This window comes from Camelus ferus, chromosome 30 (assembly GCF_009834535.1).
Source record: "Camelus ferus isolate YT-003-E chromosome 30, BCGSAC_Cfer_1.0, whole genome shotgun sequence".
In the NCBI taxonomy this organism is placed as follows: Eukaryota; Metazoa; Chordata; class Mammalia; order Artiodactyla; family Camelidae; genus Camelus; species Camelus ferus.
The window spans coordinates 10,529,747-10,545,390 of NC_045725.1; positions in this window are offsets into that span (position 1 = coordinate 10,529,747).

Consider the following 15,644-nt stretch of genomic DNA (forward strand, 5'->3'; position numbering starts at 1 on the left):
GGAGACTAGTGTGTTTGTGTGTGTGTGTGTGTGGTGTGAGTGTGTTCTTCTTTCTGCCTGACTATAATGTATATGTGTACCTATATAATGTATGAGGAGGAGGAGGTTAGGATTTATGGCTGTTGCTAAATGGAGGAAGAGGCTAGTGTGTCTGCTATTTATATGTCTGTCTGTCTGTCTAATGGAGGAAGCCTCACACTACTCGACCCACTGGAGGGATGTCCACTTGCCACCCTGAAGCAGCAGAGGGCGCCCCCATTGCAGGCTGAGGGGGACACTGGATGGAAATCCACAGGAGTGCCTTGGCAGCCTGCGAAACCCTCTTCCGCCCTCTGTGTAGCCGCCAAGCCCCGCCCCTTCCCCGCCCCGTGACCACCCCGCACCCGCCTACCGGGAGCCAGAAAACACAGAGATGTGCACTTCGTGTACCTCAGATAGCAGAGACCGAAGCCAGGACCGGCCAAGGAAGAGATTGGAGCAAATACACGGGCTCGGTGGGTCAGCCACGACTCCCCAGTGCAGCCCCTGACCGCACCGCAACGCACCGCCTCAGGGGCGCAGGCTGACCTGCAAACATGCATACAATGAACCTGGCGAAGGAGAGGCCCCCAAACCCCAGACCAACACCTTGTGGAGATGGGAGCAAACTGATCGGCTCACCCGAGGCCGTCCGCTCCCCGCGACATCCCTGTCCATGAACTCACCCCACCAGCATCCCAGGACCATACTGAGAAGGAGACTTAAATCCCGCAAACCTGGGCTAGCAGAGGCCGCCCCGAGGACAGGAGAGGGGGAGATGGGAGGAAAATGACCAACTCGCCTTGGCATCCCCCTTTACTGCTGTGCAGCCACCTCCTGGGCTGCTGACCTCTTCCCCTGACCTCACCACGCCCCTCCCTGAGCAGGCTGATCTCAAGGCCTTAAATGCCGTGAACCTGGGGGAGCGGAGGCAGTCCCCAGGCAAGGCAGCCTGGGACAAGGGAAGAAATCCTCTGGCTCGCGAGGTTCACCCTAGTCCCCTGTCGCGGCCGCCAAACCCCGTGTCCGGACAGCACCCTGCCTATAGTTTGTCTCTCTGTCTGACAGCCTGCCTGACTGCCTAACTATTGGAGGATGGCAGAGGCTAGACTATGTGTGTGTGTGTCTGTTTATCTAACGTAGGAGGAGGCGACTAGATTGTTTCTCTCTGGGCCCGCAGAACTATCTAACTTTATAACTATGTACCTACCTTTCTACCTACCTAACTATCTATCTATCTAACTATCTATCTATCTATCTATCTATCTATCTATCTATCTATCTATCTTTCTATCTATCTTCTTATCTGCCTACAGGAGGCATAGCAGCAGGCTAGTGTGTCTTTTTATTAGTCTGTCTGTTGCAGGACGAGTTTTGTTTGTCTATGTACCTATCTAGCTATTTCAAGAAGAGGAGGATATTAGTGTGTGTGTGTGTGCGTGTGTGCGTGTGTGGTTCTTTCTGTCTGACTATATATGTATTTGTCTACCTATAAAATGTATGAGGAAGAGAAGATTAGATTTATGGCTGTTGCTAAATGCAGGAAGAGGCTAGTGTGTCTGTGTATTTATATGTCTGTCTGTGTGTCTAATGGAGGAAGCCTCACAGTACTAGACCCACTTGGAGGGATGCCAGTTGTCACCCTGAAGCAGTAGAGGGCACCCCCATTGCAGGCTGAGGGGGACACTGGATGGAAATCCACAGGCGTGCCTTGGCAGCCAGCGAACCCGCTTCAGCTGTCTATGTAGCCGCCACCGCCCCGCCCCTGACCCGCCCCGTTACCACCCCGCACCCGCCTACCAGGAGCCAGAAAACACAGAGATGTGCACTTCGTGTACCTCAGATAGCAGAGACCGAAGCCAGGACCGGCCAAGGAAGAGATTGGAGCAAATACACGGGCTCGGTGGGTCAGCCACGACTCCTCAATGCAGCCCCTGACGACACCGCACCGCCTCAGTGGCGCAGGCTGTCCTGGAAACATGTATACAATGTACCTGGGGAAGGAAAGGCCCCCCCACGCCCAGACCAGGCCCTTGTGGAGATGGGATCAAACTGATCGGCTCACCGGAGGCAGTCCGCTCCCCGTGACATCCCTTTCCCCTGAACTCACCTCACCAGCATCCCAGGACCATGCTGAAAAAGAGACTTAAATCCCGCATACCTGGTGTAGCAGAGGTCGCCCCGAGGCCAGGAGAGGGAGAGATGGGAGGAAAATGACCAACTCGCCGTGGCATCCCCCTTTACTGCTGTGCCGCCTCCGCCTATGCTGGCGACCTCTACCCCTGAACTCACCACGCCCCTCCCTGGAGCAGGTTGATGGCAAAGACATAAATGCGGAGAACATGGGGGTGCGGAGGCCGTCCCCAGGCAAGGCAGCTTCGGATATGGGAGAATATCCTCGGGCTCTCGAGGGGCACCCTAGTCCCCTTTCGCAGCCACCAAAACCCGGGTCCAGACCGCACCCTGCCTGAAGTGTGTCTGGCTGTCTGACAGCCTGCCTGACTGCCTATCTATTGGAGGGTGGGATAGGCTAGAGTATGTGTGTGTCTGTCTGTTTATTTAACGGAGTAGGAGGCCACTATTATGTCTCTCTCTTGGCCCGCAGAACTATCTACGTGTATAACTATGTACCTAACTACCTTCCTACCTATCTATGTATCTATGTATCTATCTATCTATCCATCTATCTATCTATCTTTCTATCTATCTATCAATCTATCTTTCTATCTTCTTATCTACCTACAGGAGGCATACCTGCAGGCTACTGTGTCATTTTATTTGTCTCTCTGTTGCAGGAGGAGGTTTGTGTGTTTATGTACCTATCTACCTATATCAGGAAGAGGAGGAGACTAGTGTGTTTGTGTGTGTGTGTGTGTGTGTGTGTGAGTGTGTTCTTCTTTCTGCCTGACTATAAATGTATATGTGTACCTATATAATGTATGAGGAGGAGGAGGTTAGGATTTATGGCTGTTGCTAAATGGAGGAAGAGGCTAGTGTGTCTGCCTATTTATATGTCTGTCTGTCTGTCTAATGGAGGAAGCCGCACACTACTCGACCCACCTGGAGGGATGTCACTTGCCACCCTGAAGCAGCAGAGGGCGCCCCCATTGCAGGCTGAGGGGGACACTGGATGGAAATCCACAGGAGTGCCTTGGCAGCCTGCGAAACCCTCTTCCGCCCTCTGTGTAGCCGCCAAGCCCCGCCCCTTCCCCGCCCCGTGACCACCCCGCACCCGCCTACCGGGAGCCAGAAAACACAGAGATGTGCACTTCGTGTACCTCAGATAGCAGAGACCGAAGCCAGGACCGGCCAAGGAAGAGATTGGAGCAAATACACGGGCTCGGTGGGTCAGGAACGACTCCCCAGTGCAGCCCCTGACCGCACCGCAACGCACCGCCTCAGGGGCGCAGGCTGACCTGCAAACATGCATACAATGAACCTGGCGAAGGAGAGGCCCCCAAACCCCAGACCAACACCTTGTGGAGATGGGAGCAAACTGATCGGCTCACCCGAGGCCGTCCGCTCCCCGCGACATCCCTTTCCATGAACTCACCCCACCAGCATCCCAGGACCATACTGAGAAGGAGACTTAAATCCCGCAAACCTGGGCTAGCAGAGGCCGCCCCGAGGACAGGAGAGGGGGAGATGGGAGGAAAATGACCAACTCGCCTTGGCATCCCCCTTTACTGCTGTGCAGCCACCTCCTGGGCTGCTGACCTCTTCCCCTGACCTCACCACGCCCCTCCCTGAGCAGGCTGATCTCAAGGCCTTAAATGCCGTGAACCTGGGGGAGCGGAGGCAGTCCCCAGGCAAGGCAGCCTGGGACAAGGGAAGAAATCCTCTGGCTCGCGAGGTTCACCCTAGTCCCCTGTCGCGGCCGCCAAACCCCGTGTCCGGACAGCACCCTGCCTATAGTTTGTCTCTCTGTCTGACAGCCTGCCTGAATGCCTAACTATTGGAGGATGGCAGAGGCTAGACTATATGTGTGAGTGTCTGTTTATCTAACGAGGAGGAAGCGACTAGATTGTCTCTCTCTGGGCCCGCAGAAGTATCTAACTTTATAACTATGTACCTACCTTTCTACCTACCTAACTATCTATCTATCTAACTATCTATCTATCTATCTATCTATCTATCTATCTATCTATCTATCTATCTTTCTATCTATCTTCTTATCTGCCTACAGGAGGCATAGCAGCACGCTAGTGTGTCTTTTTATTAGTCTGTCTGTTGCAGGACGAGTTTTGTTTTTCTATGTACCTATCTAGCTATTTCAAGAAGAGTAGGAGATTAGTGTGTGTGTGTGTGCGTGTGTGCGTGTGTGGTTCTTTCTGTCTGACTATGTATGTATTTGTCTACCTATAAAATGTATGAGGATGAGAAGGTTAGATTTATGGCTGTTGCTAAATGCAGGAAGAGGCTAGTGTGTCTGTGTATTTATATGTCTGTCTGTCTGTCTAATGGGGGAAGCCTCCCAGTACTAGACCCACTTGGAGGGATGCCAGTTGTCACCTTGAAGCAGCAGAGGGCACCCCCATTGCAGGCTGAGGGGGACACTGGATGGAAATCCACAGGCGTGCCTTGGCAGCCAGCGAACCCGCTTCAGCTGTCTATGTAGCCGCCACCGCCCCGCCCCTGACCCGCCCCGTTACCACCCCGCACCCGCCTACCGGGAGCCAGAAAACACAGAGATGTGCACTTCGTGTACCTCAGATAGCAGAGACCGAAGCCAGGACCGGCCAAGGAAGAGATTGGAGCAAATACACGGGCTCGGTGGGTCAGCCACGACTCCTCAATGCAGCCCCTGACCGCACCGCACCGCCTCAGGGGCGCAGGCTGACCTGGAAACATGTATACAATGTACCTGGGGAAGGAAAGGCCCCCCCACGCCCAGACCAGGCCCTTGTGGAGATGGGAGCAAACTGATCGGCTCACCGGAGGCAGTCCGCTCCCCGTGACATCCCTTTCCCCTGAACTCACCTCACCAGCATCCCAGGACCATGCTGAAAAAGAGACTTAAATCCCGCATACCTGGTGTAGCAGAGATCGCCCCGAGGCCAGGAGAGGGAGAGATGGGAGGAAAATGACCAACTCGCCGTGGCATCCCCCTTTACTGCTGTGCAGCCACCTCCTGGGCTGCTGACCTCTTCCCTTGACCTCACCACGCCCCTCCCAGAGCAGGCTGATCTCAAGGCCTTAAATGCCGTGAACCTGGGCGAGCGGAGGCAGTCCCCAGGCAAGGCAGCCTGCGACAAGGGAAGAAATCCTCTAGCTCGTGAGATTCACCCTAGTCCCCTGTCGCGGCCGCCAAACCCCGTGTCCGGACAGCACCCTGCCTATAGTTTGTGTCTCTGTCTGACAGCCTGCCTGACTGCCTAACTATTGGAGGATGGCAGAGGCTAGACTATGTGTGTGTGTGTCTGTTTATCTAACGGAGGAGGAGGCCACTAGTATGTCTCTCTCTGGGCCCGCAGAACTATCTAACTTTATAACTATGTACCTACCTATCTACCTACCTATCTATCTATCTAACTATCTAACTATCTATCTTTCTATCTATCTATCTATCTATCTATCTATCTATCTATCTATCTATCTCCTTATCTGCCTACAGGAGGCATAGCAGCAGGCTAGTGTGTCTTTTTATTAGTCTGTCTGTTGCAGGACGAGTTTTGTTTGTCTATGTACCTATCTAGCTATTTCAAGAAGAGAAGGAGATTAGTGTGTGTGTGTGTGCGTGTGTGCGTGTGTGGTTCTTTCTGTGACTATGTACGTATTTGTCTACCTATAAAATGTATGAGGAAGAGAAGATTAGATTTATGGCTGTTGCTAAATGCAGGAAGAGGCTAGTGTGTCTGTGTATTTATATGTCTGTCTGTCTGTCTAATGGGGGAAGCCTCCCAGTACTAGACCCACTTGGAGGGATGCCAGTTGTCACCCTGAAGCAGCAGAGGGCACCCCCATTGCAGGCTGAGGGGGACACTGGATGGAAATCCACAGGCGTGCCTTGGCAGCCAGCGAACCCGCTTCAGCTGTCTATGTAGCCGCCACCGCCCCGCCCCTGACCCGCCCCGTTACCACCCCGCACCCGCCTACCGGGAGCCAGAAAACACAGAGATGTGCACTTCGTGTACCTCAGATAGCAGAGACCGAAGCCAGGACCGGCCAAGGAAGAGATTGGAGCAAATACACGGGCTCGGTGGGTCAGCCACGACTCCCCAGTGCAGCCCCTGACCGCACCGCACCGCACCGCCTCAGGGGCGCAGGCTGACCTGCAAACATGCATACAATGAACCTGGCGAATGAGAGGCCCCCAATCCCCAGACCAACACCTTGTGGAGATGGGAGCAAACTGATCGGCTCACCCGAGGCCGTCCGCTCCCCGCGACATCCCTTTCCCCTGAACTCACCTCACCAGCATCCCAGGACCATGCTGAAAAAGAGACTTAAATCCCGCATACCTGGTGTAGCAGAGGTCGCCCCGAGGCCAGGAGAGGGAGAGATGGGAGGAAAATGACCAACTCGCCGTGGCATCCCCCTTTACTGCTGTGCCGCCTCCGCCTATGCTGGCGACCTCTACCCCTGAACTCACCACGCCGCTCCCTGGAGCAGGTTGATGGCAAAGACTTAAATGCGGAGAACATGGGGGTGCGGAGGCCGTCCCCAGGCAAGGCAGCTTGGGATATGGGAGAATATCCTCGGGCTATCGAGGGGCACCCTAGTCCCCTTTCGCAGCCACCAAAACCCGGGTCCAGACCGCACCCTGCCTGAAGTGTGTCTGGCTGTCTGACAGCCTGCCTGACTGCCTATCTATTGGAGGGTGGGATAGGCTAGAGTATGTGTGTGTCTGTCTGTTTATCTAACGGAGTAGGAGGCCACTATTATGTCTCTCTCTTGGCCCGCAGAACTATCTACGTGTATAACTATGTACCTAACTACCTTCCTACCTATCTATGTATCTATGTATCTATCTATCTATCCATCTATCTATCTATCTTTCTATCTATATATCAATCTATCTTTCTATCTTCTTATCTACCTACAGGAGGCATACCTGCAGGCTAGTGTGTCTTTTTATTTGTCTCTCTGTTGCAGGACGAGGTTTGTGTGTTTATGTACCTATCTACCTATTTCAGGAAGAGGAGGAGACTAGTGTGTTTGTGTGTTTGTGTGTGTGTGTGAGTGTGTTCTTCTTTCTGCCTGACTATAAATGTATATGTGTACCTATATAATGTATGAGGAGGAGGAGGTTAGGATTTATGGCTGTTGCTAAATGGAGGAAGAGGCTAGTGTGTCTGCTTATTTATATGTCTGTCTGTCTGTCTAATGGAGGAAGCCGCACACTACTCGACCCACCTGGAGGGATATCACTTGCCACCCTGAAGCAGCAGAGGGCGCCCCCATTGCAGGCTGAGGGGGACACTGGATGGAAATCCACAGGAGTGCCTTGGCAGCCTGCGAACCCCTCTTCTGCCCTCTGTGTAGCCGCCAAGCCCCGCCCCTTCCCCGCCCCGTGACCACCCCGCACCCGCCTACCGGGAGCCAGAAAACACAGAGATGTGCACTTCGTGTACCTCAGATAGCAGAGACCGAAGCCAGGACCGGCCAAGGAAGAGATTGGAGCAAATACACGGGCTCGGTGGGTCAGCCACGACTCCCCAGTGCAGCCCCTGACCGCACCGCAACGCACCGCCTCAGGGGCGCAGGCTGACCTGCAAACATGCATACAATGAACCTGGCGAAGGAGAGGCCCCCAAACCCCAGACCAACACCTTGTGGAGATGGGAGCAAACTGATCGGCTCACCCGAGGCCGTCCGCTCCCCGCGACATCCCTGTCCATGAACTCACCCCACCAGCATCCCAGGACCATACTGAGAAGGAGAATTAAATCCCGCAAACCTGGGCTAGCAGAGGCCGCCCCGAGGACAGGAGAGGGGGAGATGGGAGGAAAATGACAAACTCGCCTTGGCATCCCCCTTTACTGCTGTGCAGCCACCTCCTGGGCTGCTGACCTCTTCCCCTGACCTCACCACGCCCCTCCCTGAGCAGGTTGATCTCAAGGCCTTAAATGCCGTGAACCTGGGGGAGCGGAGGCAGTCCCCAGGCAAGGAAGCCTGGGACAAGGGAAGAAATCCTCTGGCTCGCGAGGTTCACCCTAGTCCCCTGTCACGGCCGCCAAACCCCGTGTCCGGACAGCACCCTGCCTATAGTTTGTCTCTCTGTCTGACAGCCTGTCTGACTGCCTAACTATTGGAGGATGGCAGAGGCTAGACTATGTGTGTGAGTGTCTGTTTATCTAACGTAGGAGGAGGCGACTAGATTGTTTCTCTCTGGGCCCGCAGAAGTATCTAACTTTATAACTATATACCTACCTTTCTACCTACCTACCTAACTATCTATCTATCTAACTATCTATCTATCTATCTATCTATCTATCTATCTATCTATCTATCTATCTATCTATCTTTCTATCTATCTTCTTATCTGCCTACAGGAGGCATAGCAGCAGGCTAGTGTGTCTTTTTATTAGTCTGTCTGTTGCAGGACGAGTTTTGTTTGTCTATGTACCTATCTAGCTATTTCAAGAAGAGAAGGAGATTAGTGTGTGTGTGTGTGCGTGTGTGCGTGTGTGGTTCTTTCTGTCTGACTATGTATGTATTTGTCTACCTATAAAATGTATGAGGAAGAGAAGGTTAGATTTATGGCTGTTGCTAAATGCAGGAAGAGGCTAGTGTGTCTGTGTATTTATATGTCTGTCTGTCTGTCTAATGGGGGAAGCCTCCCAGTACTAGACCCACTTGGAGGGATGCCAGTTGTCACCTTGAAGCAGCAGAGGGCACCCCCATTGCAGGCTGAGGGGGACACTGGATGGAAATCCACAGGCGTGCCTTGGCAGCCAGCGAACCCGCTTCAGCTGTCTATGTAGCCGCCACCGCCCCGCCCCTGACCCGCCCCGTTACCACCCCGCACCCGCCTACCGGGAGCCAGAAAACACAGAGATGTGCACTTCGTGTACCTCAGATAGCAGAGACCGAAGCCAGGACCGGCCAAGGAAGAGATTGGAGCAAATACACGGACTCGGTGGGTCAGCCACGACTCCTCAATGCAGCCCCTGACCGCACCGCACCGCCTCAGGGGCGCAGGCTGACCTGGAAACATGTATACAATGTACCTGGGGAAGGAAAGGCCCCCCCACGCCCAGACCAGGCCCTTGTGGAGATGGGAGCAAACTGATCGGCTCACCAGAGGCAGTCCGCTCCCCGTGACATCCCTTTCCCCTGAACTCACCTCACCAGCATCCCAGGACCATGCTGAAAAAGAGACTTAAATCCCGCATACCTGGTGTAGCAGAGGTCGCCCCGAGGCCAGGAGAGGGAGAGATGGGAGGAAAATGACCAACTGGCCGTGGCATCCCCCTTTACTGCTGTGCAGCCACCTCCTGGGCTGCTGACCTCTTCCCCTGACCTCACCACGCCCCTCCCTGAGCAGGCTGATCTCAAGGCCTTAAATGCCGTGAACCTGGGCGAGCGGAGGCAGTCCCCAGGCAAGGCAGCCTGGGACAAGGGAAGAAATCCTCTAGCTCGTGAGATTCACCCTAGTCCCCTGTCGCGGCCGCCAAACCCCGTGTCCGGACAGCACCCTGCCTATAGTTTGTGTCTCTGTCTGACGGCCTGCCTGACTGCCTAACTATTGGAGGATGGCAGAGGCTAGACTATGTGTGTGTGTGTCTGTTTATCTAACGGAGGAGGAGGCCACTAGTATGTCTCTCTCTGGGCCCGCAGAATTATCTAACTTTATAACTATCTACCTACCTATCTACCTACTTACCTATCTATCTAACTATCTAACTATCTATCTTTCTATCTATCTATCTATCTATCTATCTATCTATCTATCTATCTATCTATCTATCTTCTATCTATCTTCTTATCTGCCTACAGGATGCATAGCAGCAGGCTAGTGTGTCTTTTTATTAGTCTTTCTGTTGCAGGACGAGTTTTGTTTGTCTATGTACCTATCTAGCTATTTCAAGAAGAGAAGGAGATTAGTGTGTGTGTGTGTGCGTGTGTGCGTGTGTGGTTCTTTCTGTATGACTATGTATGTATTTGTCTACCTATAAAATGTATGAGGAAGAGAAGATTAGATTTATGGCTGTTGCTAAATGCAGGAAGAGGCTAGTGTGTCTGTGTATTTATATGTCTGTCTGTGTGTCTAATGGAGGAAGCCTCCCAGTACTAGACCCACTTGGAGGGATGCCAGTTGTCACCCTGAAGCAGCAGAGGGCACCCCCATTGCAGGCTGAGGGGGACACTGGATGGAAATCCACAGGCGTGCCTTGGCAGCCAGCGAACCCGCTTCAGCTGTCTATGTAGCCGCCACCGCCCCGCCCCTGACCCGCCCCGTTACCACCCCGCACCCGCCTACCGGGAGCCAGAAAACACAGAGATGTGCACTTCGTGTACCTCAGATAGCAGAGACCGAAGCCAGGACCGGCCAAGGAAGAGATTGGAGCAAATACACGGGCTCGGTGGGTCAGCCACGACTCCTCAATGCAGCCCCTGACCGCACCGCACCGCCTCAGGGGCGCAGGCTGACCTGGAAACATGTATACAATGTACCTGGGGAAGGAAAGGCCCCCCCACGCCCAGACCAGGCCCTTGTGGAGATGGGAGCAAACTGATCGGCTCACCGGAGGCAGTCCGCTCCCCGTGACATCCCTTTCCCCTGAACTCACCTCACCAGCATCCCAGGACCATGCTGAAAAAGAGACTTAAATCCCGCATACCTGGTGTAGCAGAGGTCGCCCCGAGGCCAGGAGAGGGAGAGATGGGAGGAAAATGACCAACTCGCCGTGGCATCCCCCTTTACTGCTGTGCCGCCTCCGCCTATGCTGGCGACCTCTACCCCTGAACTCACCACGCCCCTCCCTGGAGCAGGTTGATGGCAAAGACTTAAATGCGGAGAACATGGGGGTGCGGAGGCCGCCCCCAGTCAAGGCAGCCTGGGACAAGGGAAAAAATCCTCTGGCTCGCGAGGGGCACACTTGTCCTCTGTCGCAGCCGCCAAACCTCGTTTCCGGAAAGCACCATGCCTGTATTTTGTCTCTCTGTCTGACAGCCTGCCTGACTGCCTCTCTATTGGAGGATGGCAGAGGCTAGAGTATGTGTGTGTCTGTCTGTTTATCTAACGGAGGAGGAGGCCACTATTATGTCTCTTTTTTGGCCCGCAGAACTATCTAACTATATATCTATGTACCGAACTATCTACCTACCTAACTATCTATGTTTCTATCTATCAATCTATCTTTCTATCTATCTTCTTATCTACCTACACGAGGCATAGCAGCAGGCTAGTGTGTCTTTTTATTAGTCTGTCTGTTGCAGGACGAGTTTTGTTTGTCTATGTACCTATCTAGCTATTTCAAGAAGAGAAGGAGATTAGTGTGTGTGTGTGTGCGTGTGTGCGTGTGTGGTTCTTTCTGTCTGACTGTGTATGTATTTGTCTACCTATAAAATGTATGAGGAAGAGAAGATTAGATTTATGGCTGTTGCTAAATGCAGGAAGAGGCTAGTGTGTCTGTGTATTTATATGTCTGTCTGTCTGTCTAATGGGGGAAGCCTCCCAGTACTAGACCCACTTGGAGGGATGCCAGTTGTCACCCTGAAGCAGCAGATGGCACCCCCATTGCAGGCTGAGGGGGACACTGGATGGAAATCCACAGGCGTGCCTTGGCAGCCAGCGAACCCGCTTCAGCTGTCTATGTAGCCGCCACCGCCCCGCCCCTGACCCGCCCCGTTACCATCCCGCACCCGCCTACCGGGAGCCAGAAAACACAGAGATGTGCACTTCGTGTACCTCAGATAGCAGAGACCGAAGCCAGGACCGGCCAAGGAAGAGATTGGAGCAAATACACGGACTCGGTGGGTCAGCCACGACTCCTCAATGCAGCCCCTGACCGCACCGCACCGCCTCAGGGGCGCAGGCTGACCTGGAAACATGTATACAATGTACCTGGGGAAGGAAAGGCCCCCCCACGCCCAGACCAGGACCTTGTGGAGATGGGAGCAAACTGATCGACTCACCGGAGGCAGTCCGCTCCCCGTGACATCCCTTTCCCGTGAACTCACCTCACCAGCATCCCAGGACCATGCTGAAAAAGAGACTTAAATCCCGCATACCTGGTGTAGCAGAGGTCGCCCCGAGGCCAGGAGAGGGAGAGATGGGAGGAAAATGACCAACTCGCCGTGGCATCCCCCTTTACTGTTGTGCAGCCACCTCCTGGGCTGCTGACCTCTTCCCCTGACCTCACCACGCCCCTCCCTGAGCAGGCTGATCTCAAGGCCTTAAATGCCGTGAACCTGGGCGAGCGGAGGCAGTCCCCAGGCAAGGCAGCCTGGGACAAGGGAAGAAATCCTCTAGCTCGTGAGATTCACCCTAGTCCCCTGTCGCGGCCGCCAACCCCCGTGTCCGGACAGCACCCTGCCTATAGTTTGTGTCTCTGTCTGACAGCCTGCCTGACTGCCTAAATATTGGAGGATGGCAGAGTCTAGACTATGTGTGTGTGTGTCTGTTTATCTAACGGAGGAGGAGGCCACTAGTATGTCTCTCTCTAGGTCCGCAGAACTATCTAACTTTATAACTATGTACCTACCTATCTACCTACCTATCTATCTATCTAACTATCTAACTATCTATCTTCTATCTATCTATCTATCTATCTATCTATCTATCTATCTATCTATCTATCTATCTTTCTATCTATCTTCTTATCTGCCTACAGGAGGCATAGCAGCAGGCTAGTGTGTCTTTTTATTAGTCTGTCTGTTGCAGGACGAGTTTTGTTTGTCTATGTACCTATCTAGCTATTTCAAGAAGAGAAGGAGATTAGTGTGTGTGTGTGTGCGTGTGTGCGTGTGTGGTCTTTCTGTCTGACTATGTATGTATTTGTCTACCTATAAAATGTATGAGGAAGAGAAGATTAGATTTATGGCTGTTGCTAAATGCAGGAAGAGGCTAGTGTGTCTGTGTATTTATATGTCTGTCTGTGTGTCTAATGGAGGAAGCCTCCCAGTACTAGACCCACTTGGAGGGATGCCAGTTGTCACCCTGAAGCAGCAGAGGGCACCCCCATTGCAGGCTGAGGGGGACACTGGATGGAAATCCACAGGCGTGCCTTGGCAGCCAGCGAACCCGCTTCAGCTGCCTATGTAGCCGCCACCGCCCCGCCCCTGACCCGCCCCGTGACCACCCCGCACCCGCCTACCGGGAGCCAGAAAACACAGAGATGTGCACTTCGTGTACCTCAGATAGCAGAGACCGAAGCCAGGACCGGCCAAGGAAGAGATTGGAGCAAATACACGGGCTCGGTGGGTCAGCCACGACTCCCCAGTGCAGCCCCTGACCGCACCGCACCGCACCGCCTCAGGGGCGCAGGCTGACCTGCAAACATGCATACAATGAACCTGGCGAAGGAGAGGCCCCCAAACCCCAGACCAACACCTTGTGGAGATGGGAGCAAACTGATCGGCTCACCCGAGGCCGTCCGCTCCCGCGGACATCCCTTTCCATGAACTCACCCCACCAGCATCCCAGGACCATGCTGAGAAGGAGACTTAAATCCCGCAAACCTGGGCTAGCAGAGGGCATCCCCGAGGACCAGGAGAGGGGAGAGATGGGAGGAAAATGACCAACTCGCCTTGGCGTCCCCCTTATACTGCTGTGCAGCCAACTCCTGGGCTGCTGACCCTCTTCCCCTGACCTCACCACGCCCCTCCCTGAGCAGGCTGATCTCAAGGCCTTAAATGCCGTGAACCTGGGCGGAGCGGAGGCAGTCCCCAGGCAAGGCAGCCTGGGACAAGGAAGAAATCCTCTGGCTCGCGAGGTTCACCCTAGTCCCCTGTCGCGGCCGCCAAACCCCGTGTCCGGACAGCACCCTGCCTATGTTTGTCTCTCTGTCTGACAGCCTGCCTGGACTGCCTAACTATTGGAGGATGGCAGAGGCTAGACTATGTGTGTGTGTGTCTGTTTATCTAACGGAGGAGGAGGCGACTAGATTGTCTCTCTCTGGGCCCGCAGAATCTATCTAACTTTATAAACTATGCTACCTACCTATCTACCTACCTAACGTATCTATCTCTCTAACTATCTATCTATATATCTATCTATCTATCTATCTATCTATATCTTCTATCTATCTTTCTTATCTGCTACAGGAAGCATAGCAGCAGGCTAGTGTGTCTTTTTATTAGTCTGTCTGTTGCAGGACGAGTTTTGTTTGTCTATGTACCTCTCTAGCTATTTTCAGGAAGAGGAGGAGATTAGTGTGTGTGTGTGTGCGTGGTGCGTGTGTGGGTTCTTTCTGTCTGACTATGTATGTATTTGTCTACCTATAAAATGTATGAGGAAGAGAAGATTAGATTTATGGCTGTTGCTAAATGCAGAAGAGGCTAGTGTGTCTGTGTATTTATATGTCTGTCTGTCTGTCTAATGGGGGAAGCCTCCCCAGTACTAGACCCCACTTGAGGGATGCCAGTTGTCACCCTGAAGCAGCAGAGGGCACCCCCCATTGCAGGTGAGGGGGCCACTGGATGGAAACCACAGGCGTGCCTTGGCAGCAAGCGAACCCGCTTCAGCTGTCTATGTAGCCGCCACCGCCCCGCCCCTGACCCGCCCGTTACCACCCCGCACCCGCCTACCGGGAGCCAGAAAACACAGAGATGTGCACTTCGTGTACCTCAGATAGCAGAGACCGAAGCCAGGACCGGCCAAGGAAGAGATTGGAGCAAATACACGGGCTCGGTGGGTCAGCCACGACTCCCCAGTGCAGCCCCTGACCGCACCGCACCGCACCGCCTCAGGGGCGCAGGCTGACCTGCAAACATGCATACAATGAACCTGGCGAATGAGAGGCCCAATCCCCAGACCAACACCTTGTGGAGATGGGAGCAAACTGATCGGCTCACCCGAGGCCGTCCGCTCCCCGCGACATCCCTTTCCCCTGAACTCACCTCACCAGCATCCCAGGACCATGCTGAAAAAGAGACTTAAATCCCGCATACCTGTGTAGCAGAGGTCGCCCCGAGGCCAGGAGAGGGAGAGATGGGAGGAAAATGACCAACTCGCCGTGGCATCCCCCTTTACTGATGTGCCGCCTCCGCCTATGCTGGCGACCTCTACCCCTGAACTCACCACGCCGCTCCCTGGAGCAGGTTGATGGCAAAGACTTAAATGCGGAGAACATGGGGGTGCGGAGGCCGTCCCCAGGCAAGGCAGCTTGGGATATGGGAGAATATCCTCGGGCTATCGAGGGGCACCCTAGTCCCCTTTCGCAGCACCAAAACCCGGGTCCAGACCGCACCCTGCCTGAAGTGTGTCTGGCTGTCTGACAGCCTGCCTGACTGCCTATCTATTGGAGGGTGGGATAGGCTAGAGTATGTGTGTGTCTGTCTGTTTATCTAACGGAGTAGGAGGCCACTATTATGTCTCTCTCTTGGCCCGCAGAACTATCTACGTGTATAACTATGTACCTAACTACCTTCCTACCTATCTATGTATCTATGTATCTATCTATCTATCCATCTATCTATCTATCTTTCTATCTATATATCAATCTATCTTTCTATCT